The sequence below is a fragment of the Euphorbia lathyris genome, chromosome 2 (assembly GCF_963576675.1).
Source record: "Euphorbia lathyris chromosome 2, ddEupLath1.1, whole genome shotgun sequence".
Taxonomy (NCBI): Eukaryota; Viridiplantae; Streptophyta; class Magnoliopsida; order Malpighiales; family Euphorbiaceae; genus Euphorbia; species Euphorbia lathyris.
The window spans coordinates 115,209,240-115,228,769 of record NC_088911.1 but is presented as its reverse complement, the minus strand read 5'-3'; the positions used below and the strand labels follow the sequence as shown (position 1 = coordinate 115,228,769).

At 37.8% G+C, this 19,530-nt stretch overlaps 1 non-coding gene and 1 pseudogene across 1 annotated transcript; one reads left to right on the top strand and one right to left on the bottom strand.

Annotated features, from left to right (window-relative positions):
* Positions 1–18,651, bottom strand: part of LOC136217391 (uncharacterized) — a 32,228-nt pseudogene extending 13,577 nt beyond the window's left edge.
* Positions 15,328–15,434, top strand: LOC136221201 (small nucleolar RNA R71). The gene has a single exon (XR_010684983.1). It is a non-coding gene; the product is annotated as a small nucleolar RNA R71 (small nucleolar RNA).
* Positions 18,652–19,530: the final 879 nt, after the last annotated feature.

Genomic DNA, 19,530 nt, shown 5'->3' with positions numbered 1-19,530 from the left:
AATGCCTATTCCATCATCATGCACCTAAAGGAATTGTTTGGGAAACAAACCAGGTGCGAACGCTACGAGATATCCAAGTTGCTATATCGTTGCAGGATGCAAGAGGGCACATCTGTCATAACACATTGTGTCAAGATGATTGGCTACATTACCAAACTTTCTAGTATTGGATTTGCGATGGATAACGAATTAAGCATAGACTTAATTCTTCAATCCCTCCCAGAGAGTTATTCACAGTTCATTATGAACTATCAGATGAATGACTTGAAAACCTCTCTTGAAGAGCTTGCAAATATGCTCAAATCAGTTGAGCCAATATGAAGAAAGACAAAGCCATACCGGCTCTTGTCATTGAGGGATCAAAGAAAAGGAAAGGGAATTATCCCAATCCTAAATATCCCAAGAAAGGTAAGAAAGCCTTGCCCTACAAAGCTAAGGGAAAGGAAGTGAAGAAGCCCAAAGGAGAGTGCCACTTCTGTGGTAAAGATGGGCATTGGAAGAGGAACTGCAAGGAGTACCTAGCCTCCCTCAAGAAGGGAAATGGCGGTGCTTCAACATCTGGTATGTTTTATATTGAAATAAATACAGTTTCACAGTTTGAATCTTGGGTACTTGATACCGGATGTGGATCTCATATTTGTACAAATATGCAGGAGCTAAAACAGACTAAGGAACTAAAGAAAGAAAGCATAAACTTGCGAGTAGGAAATGGAGCAAGAGTTGCCGCCCTCGCAATTGGAGATTATGTTTTAAATTTGCCCTCAGGGCTTGTAATAGAATTAAGGAACTGTTTGTACGTTCCGCAAATGTCTCGTAACATTATTTCTATTAGCCGTCTTGTTGACGACGGTTTTCATATTTCAATAAAAGACAAGAGTTGCAATTTTTATAAAGATTCGATCTTTTATTTTTCAGGAATATCACAAAATGGGATTTATGTGTTAGATGTCAAAATTCTTGTTTTTGCAATTGATACCAAAAGACATAAGCTAGATAATTCAACTTACTTATGGCATTGTCGTTTAGGCCATATAAACAAGAGACGCATGCTAAAGCTACATTCAGATGGGCTTATAGATCCAATCGATCCCGAATCATTGGAAACATGCGAATCATGTTTAAAAGGTAAAATGACAAACACACCCTTTAGCAATAAAGGTGAGCGTGTATCAGACACTCTAGGACTCATTCATTCGGATGTATGCGGTCCTATGTCAGTCCAAGCAAGAGGAGGATTCAGATTCTTCATAAGCTTCATAGATGACCATACCCGATATGGTTACATCTACTTGATGAAGCACAAATCAGAAGCTTTTGAGAAATTCAAATGCTTCAAGAATGAAGTAGAAAATCAATTAGGAAAGAAAATAAAGATGCTTCGATCTGATCGAGGTGGCGAATATCTTTCAGATGATTTTCTGAATTATCTAACTGAATGTGGGATATGCTCACAATGGACACCTCCCTATACACCACAACACAATGGTGTATCCGAGAGGAGAAACCGTACCCTACTAGATATGGTACGATCCATGATGAGCATGGCCTTACTTCCAAAGACGTTCTGGGGCTATGCCTTAGAAACTGCCCTCTTCACCCTAAATCGAGTACCAACTAAATCCGTTAGTTCCACACCATATGAATTGTTCGTTGGTAGGAAACCCGTGTTTTCATTTATGAGAGTATGGGGTTGTTCAGCATTTGTCAAACGCATTGCGTCCGATAAACTAGATTCGAAATCTGATAAATGTTTCTTCATTGGATACCCTAAGGAAACTGTGGGATATTACTTCTATCATCCAGATGATCAGAAAGTGATAGTATCTAAACATGCAACCTTCTTAGAGAAAGAGTTTCTCGAAGAAACACAAAAGGGAAGCATGATTGAACTTGACGAAGTTCAAGAAGAAGAAACACCGACTGAAACAATGGAGGCAGTTGAGGTACCCGAAGTAGTCCCATTAGATGAGACTCCAGTGCCACCTATTCGTAGATCACAAAGAGTTCGTGAACTCCCAGTTAGATATGGTTTTCTAGTGGGAGATGATTATGAGGTTCCCGTGTTAGACGACGAACCCGAAAACTATAATATCACATCTAACCACAAGTGATTCCATCCCATAGCACTTAAATAGCTCTAATTGATGAAGCCTAGGACTAGCATCAATGATTGATTCAATAATTCCATTGACTAGAACACATGAATCTAGCTTTAATTCAACTAAATTCAACCAATTAATTTGTAAATTAGGTGAAAACTCACAGAAATGTAGATGTAATTTCACCAAGGTAGAGAGTTGTAGAATGACACTACTGACCATGAACTCATCCCCTATAATAAACATACCTCTGGGTGTCCATGATAGGGGTCAAAAACCCCTATCTTTGGGTACGATTTTAGGACGGTTTTTAGGGTTATTTGGCTAATAAGCGAGCAATTCTCGCATTTAAATGCTTTTGTGTGAGTTAGTTAGAAATTGAAAACATTCTATTTACTTTTCGTCGTTTAGGCTCGTTTTGTAATCAATTTAGGCAAATACGGCCGAAATAGCATGCGTATTAGAATTCCGTTATCTTTTGAAGCTAATTGGTCCGTCATTACTAGTCTAGATTCTAAATCATGGCTTGAGGCCATGGATTCTGAAATGGATTCCATGTATACTAACCAAGTGTGGACTTTGGTTGATCCACCCGAAGGGATAATTCCCATTGGGTGCAGGTGGATCTTCAAAAAAAAGACAGACATGGATGGAAAGGTTAGCACCTACAAAGCTAGGTTAGTAGCGAAAGGATATCGTCAGAAGCAAGGAATTGATTATGACGAAACTTTCTCTCCTGTGGCTGTGTCCAAATCAATCAGAATCATGCTTGCAATTGCCGCTCATTTCGATTATGAGATTTGGCAAATGGATGTGAAAACAGCTTTCCTAAACGGAAACCTGCTTGAGGATGTATATATGATGCAGCCTGAAGGTTTCATATCGAAGGATGCAAATAAAGTTTGCAAACTTCAGAGATCCATTTATGGACTCAAGCAAGCATCAAGAAGCTGGAATAAGCGTTTTGACGAAACCATAAAACAATTTGGTTTCGAACAAAATTGCGAAGAAGCTTGCATTTACAAGAAAGCAAGTGGGAGCTCTATAGCATTTCTCATACTATATGTGGACGATATATTATTAATGGGAAATGACATTGCTCTACTACAGTCGGTAAAAGTATGGTTATCTGGTAACTTCTCAATGAAAGACCTTGGTGAAGCAGCTTATATACTTGGTGTAAAGATCTACAGAGATAGATCGAGAAGACTGCTTGGTCTTTCACAGGCTACATACATTGAAAAGGTGCTAAATCGGTTTAGCATGCTTGAATCGAAACGAGGTAACTTACCCATGCTACATGGAGTAAAGTTATACAATCATCAATTTCCTAAAACCGATGATGACAAAAGACGCATGGCTGTAGTCCCATACACCAGCGCAATCGGTTCGATTATGTATGCTATGCTATGCACTAGACCTGACGTAGTGTTCGCGTTATCAGTAACGAGTCGTTACCAAGGGAATCCGGGAGACGAGCATTGGATTGCCGTCAAGAACATTCTTAAGTACTTGAGAAGAACTAAAGATATGTTCCTAGTGTACGGAGAAGGTGATCTAAAAATAGAAGGATTTTCAGACGCAAGTCATCTCACAAATGAGAATGATTTTAAATCCCAATCAGGATACCTGTTTATCTTGAATGGGGGCGCGGTCAGTTGGAAGAGTTCCAAGCAGGGAAGCGTAGCTTTCTCTACGACCGAGTCAGAGTATATCACAGCTGCGGAAGCAGCAAAGGAAGCGGTTTGGATTAGAAAGTTTGTTACAGAACTTGGTGTGGTGCCTGACATTGTAAATCCCATTACACTGTATTGTGATAACAATGGAGCCATTGCGCAAGCAAAGGAACCACGGTCTTAAAGCTGCATGATCGATATAAATGATGACTTTAGATCCTAGCAGGCATGACCTAAACTTATCACATGCAAACACTACCGCTAACATTTCTTTTTCATTTGTGGTGTAATTTAACTGTGCACCGGACAATGTGTGACTCGCATAATATATAACATGAAGTTTCTTATCATTCCTTTGACCTAATACACATCCTACAGCTAAGTCACTTGCATCGCACATAATTTCGAAAAGGTAAATTCCAATCGGGTTTTGATATTATAGGTGTACTGACTAAAGCTGTTTTCAATGTATTGAAAGCTTGTAAACAATCCTCATTAAAATCAAAAGTTGAATCTTTCATATGCAAATTAGTAAGTGGTTTGGAAATTACAGAGAAGTTCTTTATAAATCTCCTGTAAAAACCTGCATGACCTAAAAATGACATTACTCCCTTAAGAGTAGTTGGTGGGGGTAATTTTTATATAACTGAAGTCTTTGCTTGATCCACTTCTAAACCTTTTTCAGATATCTTATGACCTAAAACAATCCATTCGTCTACCATGAATGTTGGGGGTTTAGTGTCCTATAGACAATTGTTCTAGGATACAAACTTAATGTAAATGAATTGTTCTTTATATCATTTGTTTTAATGAGATATATGTTTTATAACTATATAAAGGCAATCCCTTTTAAGCACTAAATAAAGTCTAATAAAAGGAAATTCGTAAGTTTATTTAAAGTGATTATAAAGTGTTCATACAAGCATGAAGTGAGATAACAGGATGGGTAGATTCGTCCTTGTCACCTGTTCATCTCATTGGTATTAATAGGTATAACTAATCCTCAGACTCAAAGGAATATTAATTGGTATTCTGGATTACGGAATGTGACGCTTTGACTCTGGTGTAACACGATCCTTAACAGAGATGACTCTGGGGTGTGAACAGTAGACGTTGGGTATCACAGGAAGTGATTGCGGGATCGTTATATATTGGATTGAGCATTTATCACTCCCGATGAATGGGAGATACATCCAAGGATCGCTTGTGGAAGACTCGACTCTAAATCCTTGCAAGGTGATAGCTTAAGACTTGAAATAAAGATTTCACTTAACCTATCTATTTGAGTTGACTCGGCCTGTACAAGTAAAACGAACGTCTCGCTATATGTGACTTGACATCATCCATAGTCATAAGATTCAGTTCAAGGATGTAGTTGATAAAGGATCGAATTAGACTGTAACTAATACGGAAAGGTTAACGACAGGATCAACCTGTCTTCTTATAGCTCTGGGGGAATGATTTCGGACTTGCTAATTGACGCGGCCTCACACGGTTGTGGAGTGAGGCCGATCTTAGGGATAAGTGTACCCCGTCGTTATCAAGTAATAAAATTCTGGAAAGTCCAGGTATCGTCCACAGGATTTATTTACCACAAGTATCGAATTACTTGGTTTCAGGTGTTATCTAAGCTTAGGGGGTTTTGAGTTGGTTTTGCTTAAGTTAATCTACTCCTAGGTTGAATTATACTACTCCTAGCTAAGTTATCCGATTCTAACTAAGTTATTCTACGCCTAATTAAGTTACTCTACCCCTAATTAAGTTAAACTACTCCTAAGTGATCTTATACCAATGCAATTATCCGAAGGAACATGAAGGGATACGATGATAATGAGAATAGATTGTTTAAGCAATTGAATTAAAACCTAAGTCACTTGTGTCCGAGGCGATTAACCCGACCTATCCTCCTAAAGTCCCTAGTTCGTGATTCCCTTGTAAGGCCGAAACTAGCTCTAAGGCTCAGCAATTTGGGCTTAATCTTCTATAGGGTCGTCAATCCTATAGGCACTGACTAGGTCAGATTCAGCTCGCAATATTTGCCAACTTGATTTTGGGATTATCGAATGAGTTAAACCAATCAGACAAAGCGTAAGACAAAGATTAAAGCATTAAAACAATTGAATGAACAAAAACCATAATATATATCAAAGATGAAAGTATTGTCACGAAGTTACAATGAGCCTAGGATTCATAACATGTATCAGAGGCTAGACAGAATGTAAAAGAAGAAAAATCCCTTTCAGGGAACCTGTCTACCAATGCAGGCGTCTTCCTAGGACTTAAGGATGGAGCTTGAGCAATCCTCGATGAACGGAGCTTCGGAGGTGTCTTCAATGGAGGTTTGAAGGATATGGAGGAGGTGGAGAGGATTTCTCAAGATGAAAAGTTAAGAAAATTACAAAGATAAAAGATATCTAATTACATTGGAAAAATCCTATTTATAGGCGTGGCTCGGGCCCTTTTCTTGACCTATTTTCGTGTCCTTATGCAGGTAGGAAGTCGTGGGGTCCATCGTGGCGTCGTGGGGGCGGAATTGGTCTTTTTGACCAATTCCCGCAGGTCTGCTCGCCGAGCAGGGCGAGCTGCTCGGCGAGCAGGCACTGCTCGTCGCGAGCAGGCACAACCTGCTCGGCGAGCAGGCCTCTGAGGGCCTGCTCGGCGAGCAGGCATAATGCCTGGGCAGTGCCTGGGCGGTGCCTGGGCAGCTCGCCGAGCAGCGCCTGGGCTGCTCATCGATGCTCAATTCGCCGAGCGACTGCCGGGGGTCCCCGAGACACGATTTTTTGCCTGAAATTGATCATGTTTTAACCTGCACACGCACATAAACTCCAAACAACATTAGTCCAAAGACTAAATTGACCCGCCAATCGCTTATTTGATCAAACGTTTCGTTTGGTGCGACTTTTGATGGATCAATTAGCTTCAAAGGATAACGGAATAATATGCATGCCATTTTGGCCGTATTTGCCTAAATTGATCGTAAAACGAGCCTAAACAACGAAAAGTAAATAAAACATTTCCAATTTCTAACTAACTCACACAAAAGCATTTAAATGCGAGAATTGCTCGCTTATTAACTAAATAACGCTAAAAACCATTCTAAAACCGTACCCAAAGATAGGGGTTTTTGACCCCTATCAAACCTCCTCGCACTTAAAACTTTACTTGTCCCCAAGTAAACTAAAAAACTAAACCCGCAATCACAAGCGAGCTAGAAAACCTCCCGGTTTGACTAGGTGCTTGACACAATTTCGAGCATCTGTAATTACATGCATTCGGAAATACAAAGTAGAGACACGATATCCAAAAGCCGCATTCCAATTATCATAGGTCATATGTTTTAAGAAAAAGGACACATGTTCAATTAAACGAGCTTGAGGGGATCGCTAAGTAAAACACCTCACCATAGGTAGTTCACTCATTTCACACAATTTTGGTGGCTAAAGTGTTTACTCTCAGCTTATGTTCTTGCTTAGGATTACGTTGATTTTGCACGTTCATCCAAGTTCCTCTACTATGCTATATGACTCCGATGATATCAAAAACAACCTCAAATTGGGGTTGTAATGTGGTTAGAGGGTTAAAGGTACAACAAGGGTTAATAGTTCTAGCGCTAGAAAAACAAAGTTCAAATGGCTTTAGCAAATATGAAGTGACTGAGCTTTTTATTCATTCATTATTCTCTTTTTAGGACGTTTTCTTGAGACGTTTTGATTTTAAGAACTGGGGAATGAAGTTCTCCCCTTTTTGTTCGTCTCTTTTCTTTTCTTTTCTTTTTCTGTTTTTCTGTTTTTCTTTTTTTTTTCTTTTTCCCTTTTTTTTTGGGATAGTGATGCTCATTCACTTTTTAGCCTTTTGGCTTGCTACTATAATGCCATAAACAAAGATAAAGCGCTAGAACGACAAAGGCTCGATGTGAGCTTTGCATAAACTTAGGGTTAAGTAGCAAACCAAATGATGGTTTGCAAGAATTGGGTTAGAACGAAAGAAAAATCTATAAACTACAAAAATATAGGCTCAAAGGGGCTTCCTAGAGTGGATGAAAAAGAGAAAATAAGGTAAAGAAAAGGGTTAATTCTAATGAGGCTGATTCATCGTTTATCATCTCAAATCATTGCATGTAGGTTCAACACAGTATTAGGTGCAAAATCTGTAATCTTTCCACAAGTCAAAGCATTCACACAAAAATGTCAAGAAAAAGAGCTTTTTGATGTTCGCTCTTAGGCTCAAATTCAACTCACAATTCTTTGGGTTTCAATTTTGTGTTTACTAGTTCTCTCCAAACTCAAGTTTAATATCACATGCCCTCAATTCTTAAGTTATCTACCTAAGTAATGATTTTAGCATTTCTTCAAAAGTAGGGTCTAAATGCAAACTTTAGCTCATGCTTTTACAGATACAAGGATTGTGTCCTACACCTAAACTAGTTGTCATGCAATCTTAGATTCGGTTCTCAGCCCTCAAGGACAAATAACGAAGTTTAGATTCGAAGGAGGTTCACGGTTTTAGATCCTAAACATGCGAAAACATAAATAAAACCCGAAAACGCTAAACTAAACTAGACACGACGCAATAAAAATTTAAAAAAAATTATACAATTTTTGTAAGTTTGTCTATCCCTCCTCCTCACACTAAAAATATGCAATAAGTTCCAACATTGCATCACAAACCATAAAGTACAAGTGCAAAAAGTTAGGGTGGAGAAGACAACTTACTGATTTTATCGCAATCGCCAAAAATTTGATGATTTGCGGTGCCAATTTTTTTTTTTATTATTATTTATTTATTTATTTCAGCTCCGTTCGGGAAAAAAAAATCCCGAACCGTTGCTTATCTCGACCGAGCGGCGGGCTGGGCGGCAGTGCCCAGCGGCGGGCTGGGCGCAGTGCCCAGCCGCGGGCTGGGCGCCAGCGCCCAGCTCGCGGCGAGCTGGGCCCTGCTCGCCGAGCTGGGCGGCAGTGCCCAGCTCGCCCGAGCTGGGCCTCCTGGGGCCAAATTTTTTTTTTTTTTTTAAACCTGAACACTAAAAAAAAATAAAAATAAAATAAAATAAAAGAAAACTAAACAACTAAACTAAAATATCAATGTATAAAATAAAATAAACCTGAAAAGTTTTATTAAAACTTGGGTTGCCTCCCAAAAAGCACTACGTTATAGTCGGTGAGCTCGACATAGAATTCCCGCCTAGGTGTATGCTGACATTCGCGTTAGGAATTCAAATTCCTGAATAAATAATCCGTACCTACAAAACGGATTAAGAGCTTCTAATAAGTTTAATGAAAGCAGGAGGTCGAATTTAAACATATTATGAAAAAGTTTGGTTTGCTCCCTTTTGGATTCTCTTGGTAGGTCGAAGAGAATGAAAACTTCTGAACAAGGAGTAAATCCAAACTTTTCTAACTTTTGAGGAAAAGGTAGTTGATATACACAAGCTTCGATTTGATCATTTATTTCTATCACATGATTTAGAATTTCAGATTTTGAACCGGGGTTGCTTACCGCTTCCGGTTCTTCACTTACCTCGAGTGATGCATGTGATAGTGGACTTGGTTCTACCTTTTTGTCATTCCTCAAAGAGATGGTTTGAGCTGATTCCCTTTGTTGGATTTCTATGTTTTCCTTTATGCCTGGGAGAGCATCTCGGGATTGCTCTTGCATCTCATGGTTTATTTGAGCCAATTGGTTGCTCAAGTCCTTGCAAACCTCCTCGTTGATTGTAAGTCGGGCTGATATTCCTTTCAAAAGGGATAGCACCTCATCTCGTGAGCTAGAGGGTTGTGGAGGAACTTGGCTTGCTTGTTCGTAAGGGAACATTCCCAATCCGTTTTCCCTGTGCTCATTAACAAACCTATTTGGAGGCCTCAACATGTTAGGGTTCCCGTAGGACAAATTTGAGTGTTGAGGTCTCCTCCAATCACTACCATAAAAGCTGTAAGAATTGGGGTTAGAATTATACCTTTGGTGATCACCCATAAAACTTACACTTTCATTGGTGTTGAGGCTCAGTTTCGCCATCAAGATATCCATTTTCTCATTTAAGTCGCCCATGGAGGGATTGGGAGCCTCATTCTCCAGGGCATGAATGTATTGTCTTGATGGGATAGTAAACTTTTGAGCTTGCCACTTGACTTTTTCTTGCCAATTCATTGATCAGAGAATGCAGAGAAAAAGTGAAGTTCTAGCACAAAAGTTGATAAGTAACAGTATACAGATATGAACAAGTATAGAAAAGTATAAAGAAATCATATATCAACAAGTATAGACGATATAAACAAAGGAATGCCTAAACTAACAAATCGACCTTTGGTTCGATATTGCAGAAGAAATAAATCCCCGGCAACGGCGCCAAAAACTTGACACGGCCTCACGCGGTTGTGGAGTGAGGCCGATCTTAGGGATAAGTGTACCCCGTCGTTATCAAGTAATAAAATTCTGGAAAGTCCAGGTATCGTCCACAGGATTTATTTACCACAAGTATCGAATTACTTGGTTTCAGGTGTTATCTAAGCTTAGGGGGTTTTGAGTTGGTTTTGCTTAAGTTAATCTACTCCTAGGTTGAATTATACTACTCCTAGCTAAGTTATCCGATTCTAACTAAGTTATTCTATGCCTAATTAAGTTACTCTACCCCTAATTAAGTTAAACTACTCCTAAGTGATCTTCTACCAATGCAATTATCCGAAGGAACATGAAGGGATACGATGATAATGAGAATAGATTGTTTAAGCAATTGAATTAAAACCTAAGTCACTTGTGTCCGAGGCGATTAACCCGACCTATCCTCCTAAAGTCCCTAGTTCGTGATTCCCTTGTAAGGCCGAAACTAGCTCTAGGCTCAACAATTTGGGCTTAATCTTCTATAGGGTCGTCAATCCTATAGGCACTGACTAGGTCAGATTCAGCTCGCAATATGTGCCAACTTGATTTTGGGATTATCGAATGAGTTAAACCAATCAGACAAAGCATAAGACAAAGATTAAAGCATTAAAATAATGGAATGAACAAAAACCATAATATATATCAAAGATGAATGTATTGTCACAAAGTTACAATGAGCCTAGGATTCATAACATGTATCAGAGGCTAGACAGAATGTAAAAGAAGAAAAATCCCTTTCAGGGAACCTGTCTACCAATGCAGGCGTCTTCCTAGGACTTAAGGATGGAGCTTGAGCAATCCTCGGTGAACGGAGCTTCGGAGGTGTCTTCAATGGAGGTTTGAAGGATATGGAGGAGGTGGAGAGGATTTCTCAAGATGAAAAGCTAAGAAACTTACAAAGATAAAAGATATCTAATTACATTGGAAAAATCCTATTTATAGGCGTGGCTCGGGCCCTTTTCTTGATCTATTTTCGTGTCCTTATGCAGGTAGGAAGTCGTGGGGTCCATCGTGGCGTCGTGGGGGCGGAATTGGTCTTTTTGACCAATTCCCGCAGGTCTGCTCGCCGAGCAGGGCGAGCTGCTCGGCGAGCAGGCACTACTCATCGCGAGCAGGCACTGCCTGCTCGGCGAGCAGGCCACCAGAGGGCCTGCTCGGTGAGCCAGCACAGTGCCTGGGTAGTGCCTGGGCAGCTCGCCGAGTAGCGCCTGGGTTGTTCGCCGAGCAGCGCCCGGGCTGCGCGCCGAGCAGCGCCTGGGCTGCTCATCGATGCTCAATTCGTCGAGCGACTGCCGGGGGTCCCCGATACACGATTTTTTGCCTGAAATTGATCATGTTTTAACCTGCACACGCACATAAACTCCAAACAACATTAGTCCAAAGGCTAAATTGACCCGCCAATCGCTTATTTGAGCAAACGTTTCGTTTGGTGTGACTTTTGACGGATCAATTAGCTTTAAAAGATAACGGAATAATATGCATGCCATTTTGGCCGTATTTGCCTAAATTGATCATAAAACGAGCCTAAACAACGAAAAGTAAATAAAACATTTCCAATTTCTAACTAACTCACACAAAAGCATTTAAATGCGAGAATTGCTCGCTTATTAACTAAATAACGCTAAAAACGGTTCTAAAACCGTACCCAAAGATAGGGGGTTTTGACCCCTATCACTAATCACATACTCTGTACATCATTCCGTTATGCAAAGATTAAATATAATTCTTTGAAAATTAATTTAATAACGTTGCATACGGCTAGAAGCAATAAGAACATAATGGGTCACACATAAGACTTGGTACCTAAAAGAGAGATAGATGTTAATTAATTGATGGAAGCCCAATTAAGCCCAAAAAGGCCCATGGACCAAGGGGGGGGGTCAAAATTCATGTAATTAAATACATGAATAATTAATTTGATTTTGTTATTCCTAATTAGATTAGGATTATGAATTAAATTAGTTAAGAGATAAATAAGTTAGGAGTTTTAATTAGATTAAAATACTCCTATTATTATCCAATAAGGTTATTATTATTATCCTTAATATATTAGATATATAATGAGATAATAATTAGGAATTCTATTCCGAATTGAATTCCTATTCAGTAACCTAATTCTATCTAACTAGGGATTAGATACAAGAGATTATAAATACCCCCCTAGTGATTTTCGAAATCCCCTAAGTGCATTCCTACTGAGATTTTCGAAATCCCTATAGTGAGAGAGAGAAAATTCGACACCCCTAGTTCGAGGACGAGATTTCTCTACGGCTTCCTTTGATCAATTGATTTCATCTATTTCTTTTATCCTTGATCTTGTGTTGATTAGTTAGAGGCAGTCTACTTTGGTTGCTATTCAACGGTTGATTCTAAATTAATCTTCCCGTGTTTTATTTCGTGTTTGGAAACTCGGAGAAGAGTTGTGGGCACTTCATTAACAACGGTAGATTGATCATCAAGAGGTAATTCTTCTTATCCCTCTTTATATGAAATAACGATTAACGGATCCTATGGTTAAATGGAAATAGGTTAAAATTTTTATATTTCCGCTGCTATACCTTAGCCTAATTTCCAACAATGAAATGACATATTTCCCAATTTAATACTAAATTCGTTTCTTCACATCTAGACAATACTTTATCTAAGTTCTGTAAACATGCATCGAAAGAATCTCCATAAACTGAAAAATCATCCATGAAAACTTCCATGATATCTTCAATGAAATCATTAAATATTGCTGTCATACAACGTTGAAATGTTGCTGGTACATTACATAGACCAAAGGGCATTCTCCTATATGCAAATGTTCCATAAGGACATGTGAAGGTTGTTTTGTCTTGGTCATCCGGGTAAATGTAAATTTGAAAGAATCCGGAATAACCGTCTAGGAAACAATAAAATGCATGACCGGCTATCCTTTCGATCATTTGATCAATGAAAGGTAGGGGAAAATGATCTTTCCTAGTTGCTTTGTTTAGGTTCCTATAGTCTATACAAACCCTCCAACCGGTGGTGGTTCGCGTAGGTATTAATTCACCTTCGTCATTCCTTACAACAGTTATGCCTCCCTTTTTAGGTACACAATGGATTGGACTAACCCATTCACTATCCGAGATCGGATAAATGATTCCATTGTCTAAAAGTTTAGTAATCTCATTTTTGACTACTTCTTTCATGTTCGGATTTAAGCGTCTTTGCCTATCCGCTTTAGGTGGCTTATCTTCTTCTAAGTGAATTCTGTGCATTACGATACTAGGATTAATTCCTTTTAAGTCTGAAATTTGCCAACCCATACTTCCTATCCTATTTCTAACAACTTCTTTCAATTTTTCTTCTTGATCATTTGTTAATTTGTTAGAGATAATTATAGGTAGAGAATCGCCTTCGCCTAAGAAAGCGTACCTCAAATGACTGGGTAATTCTTTAAGTTCTAATTTAGGGGGTATTACAATCGAAGGCGGAACTGGTCCATCTTCTCGAATCAAAGGCTCTGGGTCCTTATCTTCTAATTCTTCACCCATTATATGTTCTATTATTTCGTCATTTTGAATAACGTCATTGACACATTCTTCAACTAAGTCAAGTTTGATACAAGCGAATTCCTCCATAGGATATTTCATCGCTTTGTTCATATTAAACTCGATCTTATCTTCTCCTATCCTTAAAACTACTTTCCCTTCCAACACATCAACTAGAGCACGTCCTGTGTTCATAAACGGTCTACCAAAAATTAGTGGACAATTAACGTCATATGCAAAATCTAATATAACAAAATCGGTAGGAAAAATAAATTTGTCGACTTTAACTAAAACATCCTCAATTATACCATACGGTCTCTTAGTGGTTTGATCCGCTAATTGCAAAACCATATTGGTACATTTGATATCTTCTTCTAAACCTAACTTGTTAAAAATGACAACGACATTAAGTTTATACTTGCTCCTAAATCACAAAGACAACTTGGGAATTCAATATCTCCCAACTTACACGGAATAGTAAAACATCCGGGATCTTTGAGTTTAGTGGGCAGAGTACTCGACACTATTGAACTACAGCCCTCAGTTAGCGAAATAGATGAAATTCCTTCCCAACTAATTTTCTTCGAAATTAAATCCTTTAAGAACTTACCATAGTTAGGAATTTGCGTAATTTCATCCATAAATGTTAAATTAATGTGCAAATTTTTAAGTTTATCCAGAAATGTTAAAAGTTGTTTGTCATAGTCCTTATTTCGGACTTTGTGCGGAAAAGGTGGTTTGGGTACAAAAGTTTTTGTACTTGAGTCAATTGGTGAACTTTTTGTGTTTGATATATCTTCTTTGGACTTTGGTAAATCAATTCCTGGTAATGTTGCATCTCCGGGCATTTCCGGACCTAGATAATTTTTCCCTGAACGAAGAGTGATAGCCTTTACCTGCTCTTTTGGATTTTCTTCCGTATGGCTGGGAAGACTTCCCTCTTTTTGGGATGGAATTGATTTAGCAAGTTGACCAATTTGGACCTCCAAATTATGGATGCTAGATGAGTGGTTTTTAATAAGCTGATTGAATTTACTTTCGATCCGTTTAAAACCATCGTCGTGATTACTTATTTTTCCACTGATAGCATCTATAAATTTGTCGATTTTAGAAGATAAAGTGCTAATCGTATCTCTTGACTGATTTTGATAAATATTGGTACGATTTTGATTAGCATTTGCATTATTATTGTTATCTTTCCAGTTAAAGTTAGGATGATTCCTCCATCCAGAATTATAAGTATTAGAATAAGGATTATTAGTTTGGTTTTGCCCTTGGACAAAATTTACCTGTTCGATCTCACTCATATTTTCATAATCCACATCCGTTTGGATTGGATTACCATTGGTGTCACATGGTGCCATAAACCTATCAATTTTGTGCGATAAAGCAGAAAATTGGGCTTGTAACATCGCGACTGGATCAAGGTTCACTATACCTTTAACCGATGATGTGGTTGAGGATGATGGTTTTGCCACCGGTATATGTCCATGTTCCGCGGGCCACATACTGCTGTTGATTGCCATTTCCTCCAAAAGTTCTCTTGCTTGGGCTGATGTCTTCTTCATAAATAGCCCTCCCGACATAACATCTAATGAACCTCTAGTTGTAGGATTTAGTCCATTATAAAATGTTTGCATTAGAAGTTCAGCGGGCAATTGGTGGTGTGGGCATAAACGTTGAAGTTCTTTAAAACATTCCCAAGTCTCATAAAGAGTTTCATTATCATTTTGAGAAAAAGATGTTAACTCTTTTATGACTCTTGCGGTTTTTGCTAAAGGAAAATATTTTGATAAAAAAGCTTGGGCTAATTGTTCCCAAGTTGCGAACGTTGCGCCTGGCATCGAAGTTAACCACTCTTTGGCTCTATCCTTCAAAGTGAAAGGAAAAAGGTGAAGTTTGATTGCTTCGACAGTCACATCTGGTATTTTAAAAGTGTCACAAATTTCAAGGAAATTCGTCAAATGGGTGTTAGGATTTTCGTTAGGTAACCCATAAAATGTTACATTGTTTTGCAACATATTAAGCAATGCTGGCTTAATTTCAAATTGGTTTACGGTGATTCTGGGTCTAACGATACTATTGATTACACCGGCCACCCCCGGCCTAGCGTAATCCATAAGTGTTGGTGGGTCTGCCATAATATCTGGCTCGGTATTTGTCTTTGATGGAGTTTTGTTTTTGTTTTTCTTGTTTTTCTTGTTCTTTTTAATAGTTTTTTCAATTTCTGGGTCTAACGGGTTTGGTGTAATGCCTGAACTTCAAGAACTGCGCATGAACCTGAAATCGTACACGAACCGAAACTACCTCCAAAACAGAATTTGAAAAATAAATAAATTAGTAAATTAAAATTAATAAATTACAAAAATTAAAATAAGTATGTATAAACCTAGATTCGAAATAAAACACGAAAAATTTAAATTTTTGTTAAAAATTTTGGCGTTCCTCGGCAACGGCGCCAAAAACTTGTTGAGTGATTTCCGTAAGTGCACGGTATACGCTTGTAGTAATAAAAGATATCGAACCCACAGGGAACGCTTTTTACCTAACACTTATTTTAATTCAGTTTTATTCACGTCTATAGGTTTAACTTAAAGAAAATCGTTTAATTAATTGTATTGGTTCAGATTAATTAGGATTAGATGAGAATATTATATTGAACTTAGAGAACAATTCTGTCTTGAGATTTGATTACAAGACAGACGCTTTCGTATTTGGAATAAATCAAAGGTATAAAACTTATTCTCATTAAGCAAAGAAAGCAACTATAACTTTGGTAGGATTATGAACATGGAATAATACAAGAATTTATGCAAGTAAATGGCTTTGAACCGTAGAAATCTCTCTGGATCGGAGCAGATTTCTACCTTAATCAAATTAGTATTTTATATCCGATAAGCCGCGCTCACGATTATATCATCCGTAAAAACTAATTCTTTCAAGTGTTCAACAAAGTTTCTTTGTAAATTTGATTGTATAAAACGTTTTAATAAAAACACCAGTTTACCATTTTGAAAATCATTTTGTCAAAACAATATCAAAATAACAACAGGAAGAGTGTATTGAATAAAATAAATGTATTATTAGTGAATTGTGAATCTTCACAAGTTAACAGAGAGGAAGAAACATGGATAGCATTTTGACGAAATCTTTGAGATCCGGGTTGTCAATCTTTCCCTCAAACTCCGTAGGTTTGTCAGACTCTTTTGCGCTTCAGCCGTTAGTTCTTCTCGCTGAATCTTCGAATAGAGACTGCTAGGTCCACTACCAGAATGAGAATTTGTCTCTGATCAACCTTTGAAACTAAACTAATACTACTGTGTTTATAACTAATCTAAGAACAACTTGTGTACATCAAGTTTGTTTGTACAGAAATGTAATCTAACTTTCTAACTCTTTCTGAATCAGAATTTCTTCAACATAATAACAACTCTCTAATTTCTCTAACTTTTTCCAACTCTGTTTTCTGAAATGAATCACTTATTTATAGTTGGTGAATGGTTGTAATTGAAGGGTCGTGTCCGCTGGCGAAGGGTCGCTTTTATCCAAACGAACAGACACGTTTTTTGGATTTCTGACATGTGAAAGCTGTGCAGAATTCTTCGCTGTCTCAACTGAGATTCTGAAAATCTCAGTCGCGACAGGGGGCATGGAGGAAGGCTGAAAATTTCGATCATTGGGTGACTGTCATTATCGTGTCGTGACTGAGATTCTGAAAATCTCAGTCGCGACAGGGGTATTCTTCCCCGTCTCTCGGCTACTTCTTATCTCCTTGAGTCGGTCTTCTGATTAACACATATTTTTGGCACGTAACTTAGGTTTTTCCCTCGTTTTTGCTCTATTTTAGCTCCTATTTGGATTTAACCAAATAATTAAGTACCTTGCATCAAAGAAGTATACAAAGACGTAAAAGTACTCTAAATGAATATAATTAGCACGATTTCACTGTAAATTTAACGTATTTATATATGATATTTTAGGTATATTTTGGGCTTAACATAGTACCCCAAATGCTCGTTCTACATCCTTCCTTGCACTCTCGTGCTTCTGTTTAAAAGTGACTTTCTTAGGTTCAACCGCATGTGGAAAGCTTTTCACAAATGCAGCCCAATCGGGATATATACCATCTGTCAGGTAGTATCCCATCTTGTACACTTTGTTGTTGATAGTGTATTTCTCTTCTGGAGCTACTCCTTGTAATTTATCTCGAAATAAATGTGATCTGTTCAACACATTAAGGTCGTTGTTCGACCCAGCAACACCAAAAAACGCATGCCAAATCCATAGATCATGTGAAGCGACTGCTTCAAGCATGATTGTAGGAACCCCATGATCGCCTCTAGTGTATTGTCCTTTGCACCCAATAGGACAATTTTTCCAAGCCCAATGCATGTAATCAAGACTTCCGAGCATCCCGGGGAACCCATGAGTTTCCTCGTGCATTTGAAATAAACGATGGACATCAGCAGTATTAGGCTTTCGCATATAGACTGCTCCGAACACCTCGATAATAGCACGACAAAAATTTTCAAGACATTCAAATGTTGTACACTCAGCAATTCTAATGTACTCATCTTCACAATCAGCCGCTTCTCCATATTCAAGCATGCGAAGTGCCGATGTGCATTTTTGAAGTGGCGTAAATCCTTTTTTCTTTATTGCATCAACCCTCTGTTGGAAATATACTGTGTGATTCCCTAAGGCCTCCACAATACGTAGGAACAATGGTTTACTCATGCGAAACCTTCTTCGAAAACAGTTGTCATTGTATACTGGTTCGTCCGTAAAATAATCTTTATATAAACATTCTGCACCTTCTTCACGATTTCAATCCACATATTTTCTACGTCGAGGTGGTGCAGATGGTTCTTCTATTTGTTGCAAAAACTCACGTTCCATTTGGTCATCTACTTCGTCCCACATATTTCTAATAGCATCTACTCTCGCTTGGTAAAAATTGTTACGCTCTGAACTTGACATTTTTTTTTTTGAAATTTGAAGTATCTGATATAATAGAAAAAGTTGAAGGAATGAAATATATAGAGAGAAAATTGATTTTTTGCTTTGGTTGATCAAATGTAAAGTATCCGAATATATAGAAAAAGTTGGTTGTTGAATTTATTATATTTGGTGGAATTTATTATGTTTGTTTACATTTATTGGGTTTAGTTGAATATTTATTGGATTTAGTTGAATATTTATTATGTTTGGTGGAAACTTACCTATACAATTAAATAAACATAAACTCTTTTTTTGAAGTCAATAAACAGAAACTTAAAGCAATAATAAATTACAACTAAATTATAAAGTTAATATTATAAATAAATAGAAACAGAAACGTACATATCCTAAATAAACAGAAAGTTACACATATATTATAAATAAACAACTAAATTACAAAAATAATACTAAATTAATTACTAAATTACAAACATAATACTAAATTGCAAACATACTAAATTAACAACTAAATTACAAATAGAATAACAATTACTTAAAGCAACCATACTTAGATAAAATATATGCGCACATTTTCTCGTGTTGTGCCTTCATTGTTGGATCCATATCAGACGTATCTTTCTCGAGAAAATCGAAATCTTTGGCTCTAATCTCTTCGGTCTGATTACGAAGAAATGTTACGCCTTGATCAAATAATAGTTGGTTTGTTCTAATTTTCTCCTTTTGTAATTCCATAAAAAATTCTTTTTCTACCAAATTAGAAGATGCACCCGCCTTTTGTTTTCCTTTGGCAGCCTTTTTAGCAGTCTTCTGTCCTATTGGACGTTGAGGAAATGATTGTACATCGTTCATTGATTCGTTCGTTGAACTGTATTCTCCAGTTGATGAAAGCTTCGTCCT